This window comes from Camellia sinensis, chromosome 2 (genome assembly GCF_055761805.1).
Source record: "Camellia sinensis isolate YWXY chromosome 2, ASM5576180v1, whole genome shotgun sequence".
Taxonomy (NCBI): Eukaryota; Viridiplantae; Streptophyta; class Magnoliopsida; order Ericales; family Theaceae; genus Camellia; species Camellia sinensis.
In genome coordinates this window covers 61,652,452-61,665,849 of record NC_138962.1, presented here as the reverse complement: position 1 = coordinate 61,665,849, position 13,398 = coordinate 61,652,452, and positions in this window count along the sequence as shown.

The window sequence follows — 13,398 nt, the reverse complement described above, 5'->3', positions numbered from 1 at the left end:
AAACCAAACAAACTGGATTTTTTTCATCTCATATTTTAGTTAAAAAGCTAGCCTATTCCCATAATTGATGAAGAGTCCAATCAAGAACAAGAGAGAGAGAGAGAGAGAGAGAGAATGTAGAGAGAAGATCTCAATCAATCAATGTTTATTATCTCAAAATTTAGTTACAAAATGGTTATGCCTCTTTTAGATATAGACTACAATATCTCTCCACTAACACATGCTATGCACATGATATCTTACATCATACTTTCCTACTCAAAAGAATTTGTCTTTAAGTGAAGACAAACAAAACACAACTAATGCACTAGAAGTGAAACTAAACTAGAAAGTACAATAAAAACAAATTTCATAAAGGAAACTAATCTACAATGATAGAAGTGGTGTTGACACAAGAATCATCCGGCAAATAAGGCACAAGATGTCGCACGTTAAAGGTGTTAGAGATTTCCAAATGAGGCGGCAATTGGATTTGGTAAGCATTGCCGTTGACTTTGTGCAACACATCAAGGACCCACCTTCCTATCATCTAACCAGGTGTAAGCACCATGAGGATACATTTCTTTGCTCAATACAGCCCACACAATATCTCCACCTCAAACAACACTTTCCGTTTATGCACATCAACGACCGATTTGTATTTGGCATTAGACTTTTTAATTTGGGTCCTAACTTGAGCATGGACATTCTTCATAAATGTAGCCATGTCCTTTGCTTTAATGCTTCCCTTCCTTGAGATAGGCAAAGTGTCACGACCCAAACCCGTCTCTATAGGTTTAGCATCATAACCGGCCAGTAATCCTTGGATTACCGAAGGCCTTCCTGTATAATCAAAATAATCGGGGCTTGCGGAAGCAATAAACAGAACACCAATAGTCCAACAAGCTGTGCATCTATATGAACAAATAATCACATGCAAAAGCGTTAATTTACCCACTTACATTACATAACATATAACACAATATCTTATACAAAAATAGATGTACGGGTCAAAAATGCATAACATAACCAAAAGCTTGCTAACGGCCTTCCAGGCCTAGCCCCAACTTGGAGGCACCCAAAACACTTGGTAGGCTTCAAAACAGTGGCTTGGTTCAAGACTCCGCCTAAGCTTAACTTCCAGGACGCTCACCCATACATATATATAAAAACAGTGAGCTAAAGCCCAGTGAATAACAAATGTGTAAAGGGGTTAAGAATGAATGTCCTTTCAGTAATTAAAACAGTCATTTGCATCAGTAGATTAGTTATTCAATCAGTGGCTCATATTTCATGCCCTATCAGTCATTTAGAAATCATATCAATCATACGTGGTACATCCAATAGTAGAACAGTACAGTAGGTCTGAATAGACCGAACAGTCAGTTGATGGCCATCGAAACAGTATACAGTATTGGTTCCAAACATTGGAACTAACAGAGATGTCTGTAACAGTAGCAGTAACAGTAACAGTACAGTAGCAGTAATAGTAACAGTAAGTTGCTATGGATGCCACGAGTACAGTTCATAAAATAAGACAAACATTCATTCAGTAAACAATGTCACTTCAGAAAGCAGTACAGTCGGTCGTTCAGAAAATAATTATAATTGAACATATCTTTACAACATTGTTACTCACTGTGGGCTTCCAAAAACGGTTCGTTAGTCTTTAAGTCTTGACCTACAAACATAAATGTACATAGCACAAAACATGTCTCATTATTACTCATTCATGTGGCCAAACATGGATTAGCTTCTCACTTTAATTTCCCATTCATTCCATGCTACATAACTTGTTCATATTGCCCATATACTCGGATTCAACACATATCTTCTAATTCACTTACTTATGTTATTTCTTAGCTTATTAATCTTTAACGGCTCATAAATCATGCCTAAGAATGCCTATAAAGAGATGGGAGTGGAGATATGTACTTAAAACATCTTTTGAAAAAATGCTGAAAATAAGCTGGTGGCTAGAGCCAGCTTTTCTGGGCTAGAGCCAGCAGAAGGCAAACACAAAGCTCGCTTGAGCCAGCTTCTGCAGAGTTCAAGATTCTGAGAGCTCGTAATGTTGGCTCGAGCCACCACTTCTTCGCTCGAGCCAATTGTAAATTTCTGGGCAGCAAGCTTAACAAAAATGGCTTCCAAACCACCTTTAAACCTTGGGGCTTGCATGATTTGATCAAACACACAAAAATAGCTTTAGAAAACTTCAATACAAGACCCTTGAAACATCTTTTATTCAAAAACTCATCAATTCTCGAAAGATTTGAGCCAAAACTTCTTCATGCAACATTTTTCAACTCTTTTCATGGTTTTTCAAAACCCTTCAAATATGGAATTTTGCTTTCAAAACTTGATCTAACATGGATGCATGCTAATTTCATGGTCTAAGATCAACATAATAATAAATTTTATGATCAAAATGATGATATAACACTCATACTTCCATGCATGTAGGAATCATGAGCAAATTCTTCATCTTCATGGCAAACCCATGTGAAATACATGCAAACGATCAAGGTACCTTCGTGAATTCAACATTTAAACACATTATCTACATGCATTACAGCTTAGGTTCTTACTTAGAGCCTTGATCTTGCCAAAATCTTGCACAATATTGATGAATTCTAGTAAAGTCTTCAACTTCCACCTTGAATCTACCCCTTTCTCTCTCTAAAATGGAGTTTCTCTCACTCTAGAATGTAGAACTTCAGATTTGGGAGCTCAAAGTGTTGAAGAAATGAGCTCAAGTGAGCTTAATGTGTTATATATATAGTTTTAATGCCAAAATACATTAATTAAAACATAAGGCTTGCCAAACACAACTTAATTAATCGTTCTAAATCAATTTTTTAATAAAAATTGCCAAATGGTTCTAAAAATTCCAAATAATATATTAATGTAACTAATTTCGATTTCGAATGTCGGTAAGGCTTTCAATTTTCATATTAAAGCAGAATTCCAGATAAATCTTTTCTACAAGTAACAGATAGAAAGCCAAAGATCATGCAAAATACATAATAAACACATAATTTATTTTATCTACTTAATTAACATCCTTAATTACGGATTAGTAGTTAATTACGGACTGGGGTTGTTACACAAAGGAACCAAGTTCATAACATTTGACAGTTTCATTCCATAAACCACTTCAAAGGGAGAATGATGAGTTGTAAGCGAACTCGGCCAAAGGAATAATACCATCCCAACTCTTGGGATGATTTCTCGCAAGACACCTCAACAAGTTGCCGAGAATTCGATTCACTACCTCCATTTGGCCATCAGTTTGAGGATGAAATGTAGTGCTAAAGTTCAAGTTAGTGCCAATTTTCTTCCACAAAGTTCTCCAAAATTGAGTAAGGAACTTAGTATCTCTATCTAACACAATAGAGGTATGGATAGAGGTAGACACTCCGTGCAACTTATAGACTTCCTAGAAGAAGAGGTTAGCAATATTTGTAGTATCCATGGTCTTCTTGCAAGGTATAAAATGTGTCATCTTGGAGAAACGGTCCATCACGACCATAATAGAATCACTCCGCCTTTGTGTAGGGGGTAAACCCAACACAAAGTCCATACTAACGCATTGCCAAGGACCAATAAAGGCATATATAATCCTGCATTAATTGCAATCCCTTTGCTTTTTTGACAAATTTGACACCGCTTCACATGGTTGCCCATAACCTTGGTCATGCCTGGTCAATAGTAAGCATTTTGAAGTAATCCAAGGGTATTGTCCTCGCTAAAATGTCCTAATTTGTGATGCTCAATCAACAAATGTGTCCTCAAGGAACAACTAGGCGCACACAACTCAAGGCCATGGAAGAGGAAGCCATCCCTAATTATGTAGCTTGGATAAGTAGCTTTATCCCTCTTTTGTAAAGCATCAAAATCTTGGAGAAATAAGGATCACTTGCATAAAATGTGCAAAACTCATCAAAACCCACAACTTCATTCCTCATTTCAATCAAAAGAATCGTCAGCCCACTCAACTTGTTGGCCACCTTATTAAGGACTCCTGATTTATGTTGCAAGGAAAATGTGAATTGTTGCAAGTAAGCTACCCATTTGGCATGTCTCTTGTTGAGATGGGATTGGCTATTGATGTCCTTAAGGGCCTCATGGTCGATGTTGAGCATGAACTCCTTATAAGCAAGGTAGTAGCTCCAATGTTTGATGGCTTGGATGATGGCATAAAATTCCAAGTCATAAGTAGAATAGCTTAGCCCATTCAACTTTTTACTAAATAAGGCAATTGGCCGCCCTTCTTGGCTAAGGATGCAACCAATGCCCAATCACGAGGCATCACAATCAAGTTCAAGGATTTTGTCAAAGTCCGGTAGTGCCAAAATTGGAGCTTTGGTAAGCACCTTCTTCAAAAGTTGGAAGCTATCAGCAGCTTCCTTACTCCACTCAAAAGGTTTAAGCTTGAGAATGTTGGTCAAAGGGGCAGTGAGACTGCTAAAGTTACAGATAAACCGCCTATAAAAGGTAGCCAAATCATGAAAACTCCATACTTCATGGATACTAAAGGAAGTAACCCAAGAAAATGACTTGATCCACGGCAAAGGTACATTTCTTGGTGTTTCCATAGAACTTTTCTCGCCTCAAAAGCTCAAAAACTTGTTGAAGGTGGTACAAATGCTCTTCCAAACTCCGACTATAGATCAAGATGTCATCAAAGTAAACTATTACACAAACACCCAAAAATGGTTGCAACATTTGTGTCATGACCCTCATAAAAGTACTTGGAGAATTGGTAAGCTCAAATGGCATTACAAGCCACTCAAATAGGCCATGGGGTGTCTTAAAAGTCATTTTCCACTCATCATCTGGCTTGATGTGGATTTGATGATAACTGCTTTTAAGATCAATTTTAGAAAACACCTTTGACCTGGCAAGGCAATCCAACATATCATCCAATCTTGAAAGTGGAAAGCGATACTTATTGGTAATTTTGTTGATTGCGTGGCTATCCATACACATGCGCCATGATCCATCATTCTTAGGTGTCAAAAGGGCCGAAACACCACAAGGACAAAGGCTCGGTTGGATATACCCTTTAGCCAAAAGCTCTTCTACTTGTTGCAACTCCTCTGTCTCCTTTGTTGACATGTGATAGGCCGGTTTATTTGGAAGCGCCGACTCGGGTACCAAATTAATACGATGTTGGATGTCACGCATATGAGGCAAATCGGGAGGAAGCTCTTGGAGAAATACATTGGCATACTCTTCCAAAGAGTAGCCACATCAATCTTTTCCTTCGTAGCATCCGTTTGCACAACCAGAACCAAAGCCAATATAATCCTAAAATCTCGCGTTTCTTCCAAAAACTCCTTGGAAGCAAGCAAGGTGGTAGAACTAGAAGATGGCTTAGAAGTAACCTTCTCATTGGAAAATCACTGCCAAATCACATGAATACTAACAAAAAGAAATTATGAATTAAACTTCGATTAAGTTAAAACAAAGCACATGCCGATCTAATTTCTATACATGTAGAACCTCAGAAATCCATCACTGATCATGACTATTGAACTTACAGTAAAGATATATAGACGAAAATTAAAAGTAGATTAGAAAGATACTATTCATAAAGAAGAAGGATGGTACCATGAGATTGTGTATTGATTATCGAGAATTGAACAAGGTCACCATCAAGAATCGGTACCCCCTGCCACGAATTGATGACTTGTTCAATCAACTTCAAGACGCCCAAGTATTCTTGAAAATCGATTTGCGTTCCGGCTATCATCAACTAAAAGTTAAAACGGAAAGCATCGAAAAGACTGGCTTAGAAGAATTCTCTCAGATATATTGCAGCTACAGATGCAACTTGTGAAGCAGTCTAGCTTAGAAGAATTCTCTCAGATATGGAGCACAAAGAGAAAGGTTCCACTACAATTTTTTGTGATAGCATGTCAGCCATTGCAATGAGCAAAAATCCAGTATTCCATGGTAGGACAAAGCACATTGAACTACGACATCATTTTATTTGAGACAGTCTACAGAAAGGTGAAATCCAATTGGAGTTTGTCAACACAAAGGAGCAATTAGCAGATATCATGACAAAAGCAGTGCCAACAGAAAAATTCTTACAGTTTCAAGAATGCATGAAGATTACAAATTAAGTGGGGGTGTTAAAATATAATTTGTAATCTAGAAAAATCTAGAGTAGTTAATGAATAATTTACGAAGATATATATCTAGAAAAATCTAGAGTAGTTAATGAATAATTTATGAAGATATTTATCTAGAAATATCTAGATATTTAATAATGATAGAAATATCTAGAAATGTATAAAAATGATGTTAGAAAATATCAAATCTTTCCAGAACCTTTCTAGAAGAGGTTAAGATGATGATGTTCTCTATATAAAGCCATGAGCTAATTGTAAATGTGTATGCAAGAATCTTGAATTGTACTCAACATAATAAGAAGAAATTTTCTTATATTTGCATTTCTACCTTATCTTCTTCTATAATTCCCTTCCTAGCTTGCCCAAGTTCTTATCAAATATACCTTGTCACCCCAACATCCACAAGCACTCGTTGTTTTTCATTTTGAAGGTGTTTGTTACTTTTTCTATCAGTAGTGGAAGACCGCCACAATCGTTGCATACTCGCCACGCAAATGGTCCAATTTTTGGGCATTCTAGGACATCTTGAAACGTCTCCCATACCTCATTTGCAGACAAATTTGTCACCTTGATCACTCTGTTCACCAATGAAGAACAAATGTGACCAAACCTAGTAGTCAAAACAATCTTGCTACCATTCTTACCATCATGAATTCCCATTTTATACAAATCGAGATCTTGCTTAACGTCATCCATAAGTAGCAAATATTTCTTACCCTTCAGCTCCTTCAATATTCCATGGGCAACTTCATCAGTATGTTTGGTGCCTTTTATATTTAGTTTCAGTCTTCGTAGAACAGCCTGTTGCAAATGCTCTCTACTCAGATTCTCCTAGCTCCCTTCTGTTGAAACCTTCACCCAGATGACTATATCATACATTTTTGTAACTTCATCATGGTTATTCAAGTTCAGCATTATGGTTGTTTTCCCAATCCCCATAGTTCCATGGATTTTGATCCCCTTAACTTTGTCATTTCTTAGTCCCAACACCTGCTCAAGAGACTTTTGAAGCATCTCAAATTTTTTGATATCTGGTGGCCTCATCTTCATGACAGGTTCTGGTGGTTGGTCAACCAGCAATTTATCCTTGATTTGATTGCTCTCTTCGAGAAGTTTGATTACTTGTTCATGCTTCTTTACCAACTCTTCTCTGAAAGTTGAAGATGTAGAAAAGCTAAAAGATGACTTCTCGCTTTCTTTGTCATGTTTGGCTACTAAATTATCCACTTGATCTTCAATCTCCATCACTCTGCGAATCCATTCCTTATAAGTTTCAGATGGCACCTTCATTTTGTGCCCCTCGGCTTCATTTTGGTAATCCTTCCTTTTAGAACGTAGCACTCCTACTGCCTCTTTTAAAGCATCCAGAATCTCCTTCATGCTATTTGAAGAGGCAAATTTTCTCATAAGTGGATCCCACAATGCTGGTTTAGCTTGGGACACCGAGCCCACCATACCTGCTGCGGCCCCTACTGCAGCAGAGGCCGCTGCTGCTATAGCTGCTGCTTCAGCCATGGAGAAACTTCAAAGTTCAAGCCTGCAAGAAAAAGTTGACAGAAGCAACAAACATTTAGATAAAATAAATACAGTGAGGGTGGACTCAGACCAAAACTATACAGCCAACAATCTTTAACTCATGTTCGTCTCTCAATCTAATCTCAATTCTTTTTACCACAGGTCACAGTTGAGCTGACAAGTTAGTGTACTAGAGACAATGCACTAGATAATTGCAAATAACAACAAAACTCTCTGGGGGTTGCACTTTGAGTTTTCGACGAAAGAGATTAGGTAAGTCTTTGGCAAGCAGATTGGTGAATTCAGACCTACATTTTGGGATGCCTAAAGATACATCACAGAACTACAAATGCTTGATTCGAAGATCAAGCTCTTGAAGTCCTTTAGATCCAAATCCAAAAAGGAGATCGAATTAGAGTTCACCAGTTGTAGTCCAGTGTAAACCACAAAGTACTATTGTATTGAACCCATATTATTGAAATTAATAAAATCAAATTATATGCATCTTTTTTGGGGTAAATTACACTCACCTCCCCGAGGTTTCTGACAATTACAGGGACCTCCCTGCAGTTTCAATAATTACAGAAATCTTTCTTACTTTTTTTGACATTGTCAGGATTCCCCTCTCATGTTAATTTAACTCAAACAGTGTTAACTTAGATGTGCAAGTGACCATAATACCCTTTACACTTAATACCCTTTAATTGTAATTTACCTATATATTAAATTATCATTTTATTTCTCACAATTTTTTTTTTTTTGTATTTCCTTGACTTCATAGTTTTTTTTTTTTTTTTTTTTTCCACTATAAGTTTTGAACTTTTATAATTTAAAAAAAAAAAAATCAACCATTAATGAAATTAAGAAAGAATATCCATGTTTCTTATTTGAATTAATTTTGAGATTTAATGTAATAAAAATAATTTAAATGAAAGAAACAAAGATGGAGATATAGACTTTAGATGTAATAAATAACAAATTATTTGAGTATTTTATTATTTTTAAATAATTTATTTCTTCAAGTAAAATTCTATTTTAATTAGATGTAAGAAATGACAAATTTAAATAATTTATTATTCTCAAATAATTTCTTTATCTTTCATTCCCTACATCTAATTTTAATTTATTGAAACGTGATTAGATATTTTTTTACTTTTAAATTTATTTTTAAAAATTTTATTATTAAGGTGAGAAATATTGACTTTTTTTTTTAATGAAAATTAAAATTTGAGAATAATATAGGATTGTGAAAAGATAAAATGATATTTTTTTTATATATATTTATGAGGTAACATTTGGTAATTTTTATAAGTCAATTTTTTTTTATTTATAAATATGAAATGTTATTATGTTTATTTTTCTTTAAAAAAATTTAATACACAAATATGTTTACAAAATAAAAGAAAAATTCATATTTCGTAAGTTGTTATGATATTGGATGATGCTAGCTAACATTAATGAAAGAGAAAAAATAATGAAAAAAATTGAGGAAAAAAATAGAGAAAAGAACAAATAATAATAATAATAATAAATTATATGGCGTTGCTATTTACTACAGTGACACTATAAAAAAATGAATGAGAAAATAAATAGAAAGAAAAATGAAAGAAATAAAATAAAGAAAATGAAAAGAGAGGGATAATTTCGCCAAATATGTATTTTTCATAAGGAAAAAAAATAATCAAATACCTATATGTATTTTTAAATTTTTATTCAAACTCTAATTTCTCAAAATAATTATTTATAAAATTGGTGGTCTTTTTAAAAAATAAAACATCTTTTATACTTTGTTTTGTAATTTTCAACTAAATGATTGTATTTAATCTAGTATAAGGTTTAATGGTGATCAATTTATTAGCTCTTTTTTTTGGTAAGATAAGGTAATGTTTGGTTATTTTACTATATATATATACTTGTCTCAACAATTTATAATTTTTCTAAATATTGTATATAATTTAATAATTTTGATTAAAATAATGTATGAGTCTTTATTAATTTTTTGAAAAACCTTAGCGGAAGTGAGTGAAATTTATTATTTGAATATATAAGGGCAATTTAAAAATTTTCTACTCATAGTATATGATGTCAGCATGGCATCATCATATTTTGTTAAATAAATTAACAAAAGATTAATGGTAGGAGAATCTTAATAATAGTTTTAAAAGTAAGAATAATTTTTGTAATTATTAAAATTATAGAAGAGATCCCTATAATTATCAGAAAGCTCTGGAGAGGTGAATGTAGTTTACCCATGGTTTTTTATTCTGTACAAGAGGATTGACAGAGATTACTATATTGCTAAATTGAAAGTCCTAGACTGCTAGCCTTTCATGAACACGCAGATAACTAGCTTCCCTCCTGTCCCATATCGGATTGAAGGATATTGTTAAATTTATGGAAGCTTATTACGGGTCTTATTTCAATAATTCAAACCGTTTAATGTGTAAAACATGTCAAGTATTATATGCCTGTAAAAAATCATGTTGATCGGATATTGATAACTATTTTATCGGATCAGATTTTTATCAACCGTTTTTTTTTTCACTGTCTATTTTTTTTTTATACAAAACTGATTTGATCACATAGTTATCAATATCTGATCAATATAATTTTTTATAAACATGTAATACCACGAGTTCTATATATAAACAGTTCAGATTACCGAAATGATATCCGTAGTGGTCCTCCACAGGCCCAATAGTACCCCATAGTCTAGAGGGAAGCCAGGCCCCTAGAACATCTGATTACATGAAAAAAAAAAATTAGATGGATCTATTAAATTTTAGAACAACAATTGTTGGATTTTCTTTCTAAAAGACTCGTATGAAAGAATATTAGAGAACTACATACTGTACCCACCAAAATGGAAGTAATCAAGCATTGAATTTATCTATCAAAAAAAGTAACCAAAAATAGTTGGATCTATAAAATTTTTGAACAACAATTGTTGGGTTTTCTCTCTAAAGACTTAGATGAAGGAATATTAGAGAACTAAATACTGCAGCCACCAAAATGGAAGTAATCAAGCATCTAATTTATCAATCAAACCCAACAAAAGCACATTTCTCATTAAAAAAGAAAAAAGGAAAAAAGCTCATATCAAAGGGAAAAAGATATCAGATCACCACAAATAGAAACCCACAAACAAATTTCAAACTACTTACAAATTTGCTACTATTTTAAAAGAATATTTGTTAGTTATTTTCTATTTTATATTGTGAAATAATTAAAATAGTTGATTTCAAATTATAAAGTCCATTGCACTGCTAGTATATCTGCAATATCATTGTTCAAATTGATGCTTCAAATCTACAATCAAAGGTAGTAATTTTATAAGCTGATCGTCTCACACACCGCTAATAGAAGATCGAGTGCGTACCTTCTCAAATCCTGTAAGTCTTTCAACTGCTCCTCGTTTGATTCTCAAGCTGTTCCAAGTTTCAATGCTATGAAGTCGGTCAACATTATAGGTCAACCTATAAATTATTAAATTATTAGGGGAATTACTTACTAATAATGTAGCAATTAAATTATTAGGGGAATTACTTACTAATAATGTAGCAGAAAAAAAAATTATAAATGTATGGGCAGCAAGTAATTTTGTGGTAGGATGTAAGTAAAAAGTTAGAGGGTTATAGTCTCACTTGCACTCCTTTATATTTGTGTTTTTTTTTTTTTTCTTTCTATTACACTGTTGAGTAATTTCACCTCAATTATTTTCTAAAAAAATAAATAAATCATCATACGTCTAGCTATAAATTAAAAAAAATAATAATAAATTACAATTTTCACTCTTAATTTGACTCAAATTTCAATTTGTTCAAGTAATTTCATTTTGAATAATTTGGTCTCTATATTTTAAGTCTAATTCTAATTTGGTCATTTAATCTAAATTTTAGTTCATTTTTTTTACATAGTGTCTCAAAATTGTTAATTTTAGCGTTCAAATGCAACAAAATGATCAAATTAAAACTAAACTTATAAATTGTAAGGACAAAATTATCCAAATTAAAACAATAGAAATTAAAATAAAATTTAGATTAAACTATAAGAAGTGTAATTTATTCTTGAAAAATAGAAGTTATAAAAAATAAAGATAAAATTACAAGACTGTGGAAAGTGATAAATTTATTTACCAAAAGGTGAAAGTGTAACTTTTGTTGTGATTTTATTATACAAAAAAAAAAAAAAAAATTATACCCCATATCTTTGTAATTATTTTTTATACAAATTTCAAAAATCAAATTTCACGCATGTTCACATATTATTTGAAAATACACAAGTAATTCTTAGTTAATTTAAGCAAAAAGACCACAAAACCCTTATATTTAAGTAATCAAATTGTTCATAACATCGAAATTTTCAACATTTTATTTGGGAGACAAAATTCCCTTTATTTTATTTTTTATATTTTATTCTATGTACAATTTACCTCTTAATATTTGAAAATAAGCATATAGCCCTTTTATTTTATGGCACGTGTTTCACACTTAAGGTTATTTTATATAGAATATCTGATAGTACAATGTAGTCCACAAATAACAAATAAGTTATATGATTATTTTCTAATGATAAAAGATAATCCGCATATGAGCTAAACCATGAAGATGAATTCAAATTTGGCCAAATATAATTCCAAAATTTTAGGAGCACTTACAGACCGGTCTTATTAACTAAACTTATTTACCTACAAGTCTTTACTGATAAATTTATTACTGTAAATTTATTGACCAAACTGATAAATTTATCATTGTAAACTTATTTATTAATATCCATCATCTTTACTTACATTCACTCACTCATTTACATGAATTCACCATCCTCTTCCACATATACAAAAATAAGAGAAACTGATAAATTTATCACTAAAAATAAAACTTGAATTTGCAACGATGGTGGTGGATATGTGACAATGGAGGTGGTGGGTGGACGACGATGACGGTGGTGGTGGTAGTTGGTAGATGACGGTGGTGTGGCGGGTGGATGACGATGACAATGGTGTTGGTAGGTAAACGGCGATAGTGGTAGCGGGTAGACAGTGATGGCGACAGTGATGGTAGACAATGGTGGTGTGAAGTTTTTAGAAATATTTGGATTTCTTTTATGTTTACATTTCAACATAAGAGAACTTGGGGGCCCATAGAGCCCACCACAAGTCCGTTTTCGATGATTCAAATCGTTCACTTTTTATGACTCGTTGAATAGAATATTCATGTAAAAAATTATGGCCCATTGATTTTTTGAATGAATATTCTATTTGATGAATTTAAAAAAGTGAGCAATTTAGATCATTAAAATCGATTCTAAAATGGGCCTAGTAAGCCCAAACACTATCTCAAACTCAGATGACAATTTGAAAATAGGCCTAGCAAGCCCAAACACTATAGATGACAATTTGAGAGAAACTAAACTGTTTCAATAGTTCTCTAACTTCTCAAAATTTTTCAATGCAAACATTTTGTTACATTATGTCCATTTTCTTTTATTAAATACATATATGACCAAACTGAAAGAGAATTTAATATTATAATTAATCCTAAAATTCCTTTTTCTTATAACTTAAGAAATATATCTGTAAAGGTAGGAGTGTTGATTTTATTTATTTTATTTTTTGATAATAAAAAATGAATTTGTGATTAATTTCATCAATTTATTTGTCAATCAGATCCATATAATTTGGAAAGTTGGTAAAAAGTTATTTTTTTTTTAAACTTTTTTTGACTTTTTGCTAAAAAAGTTGCATTTTTTGTGTAAAAAAGTT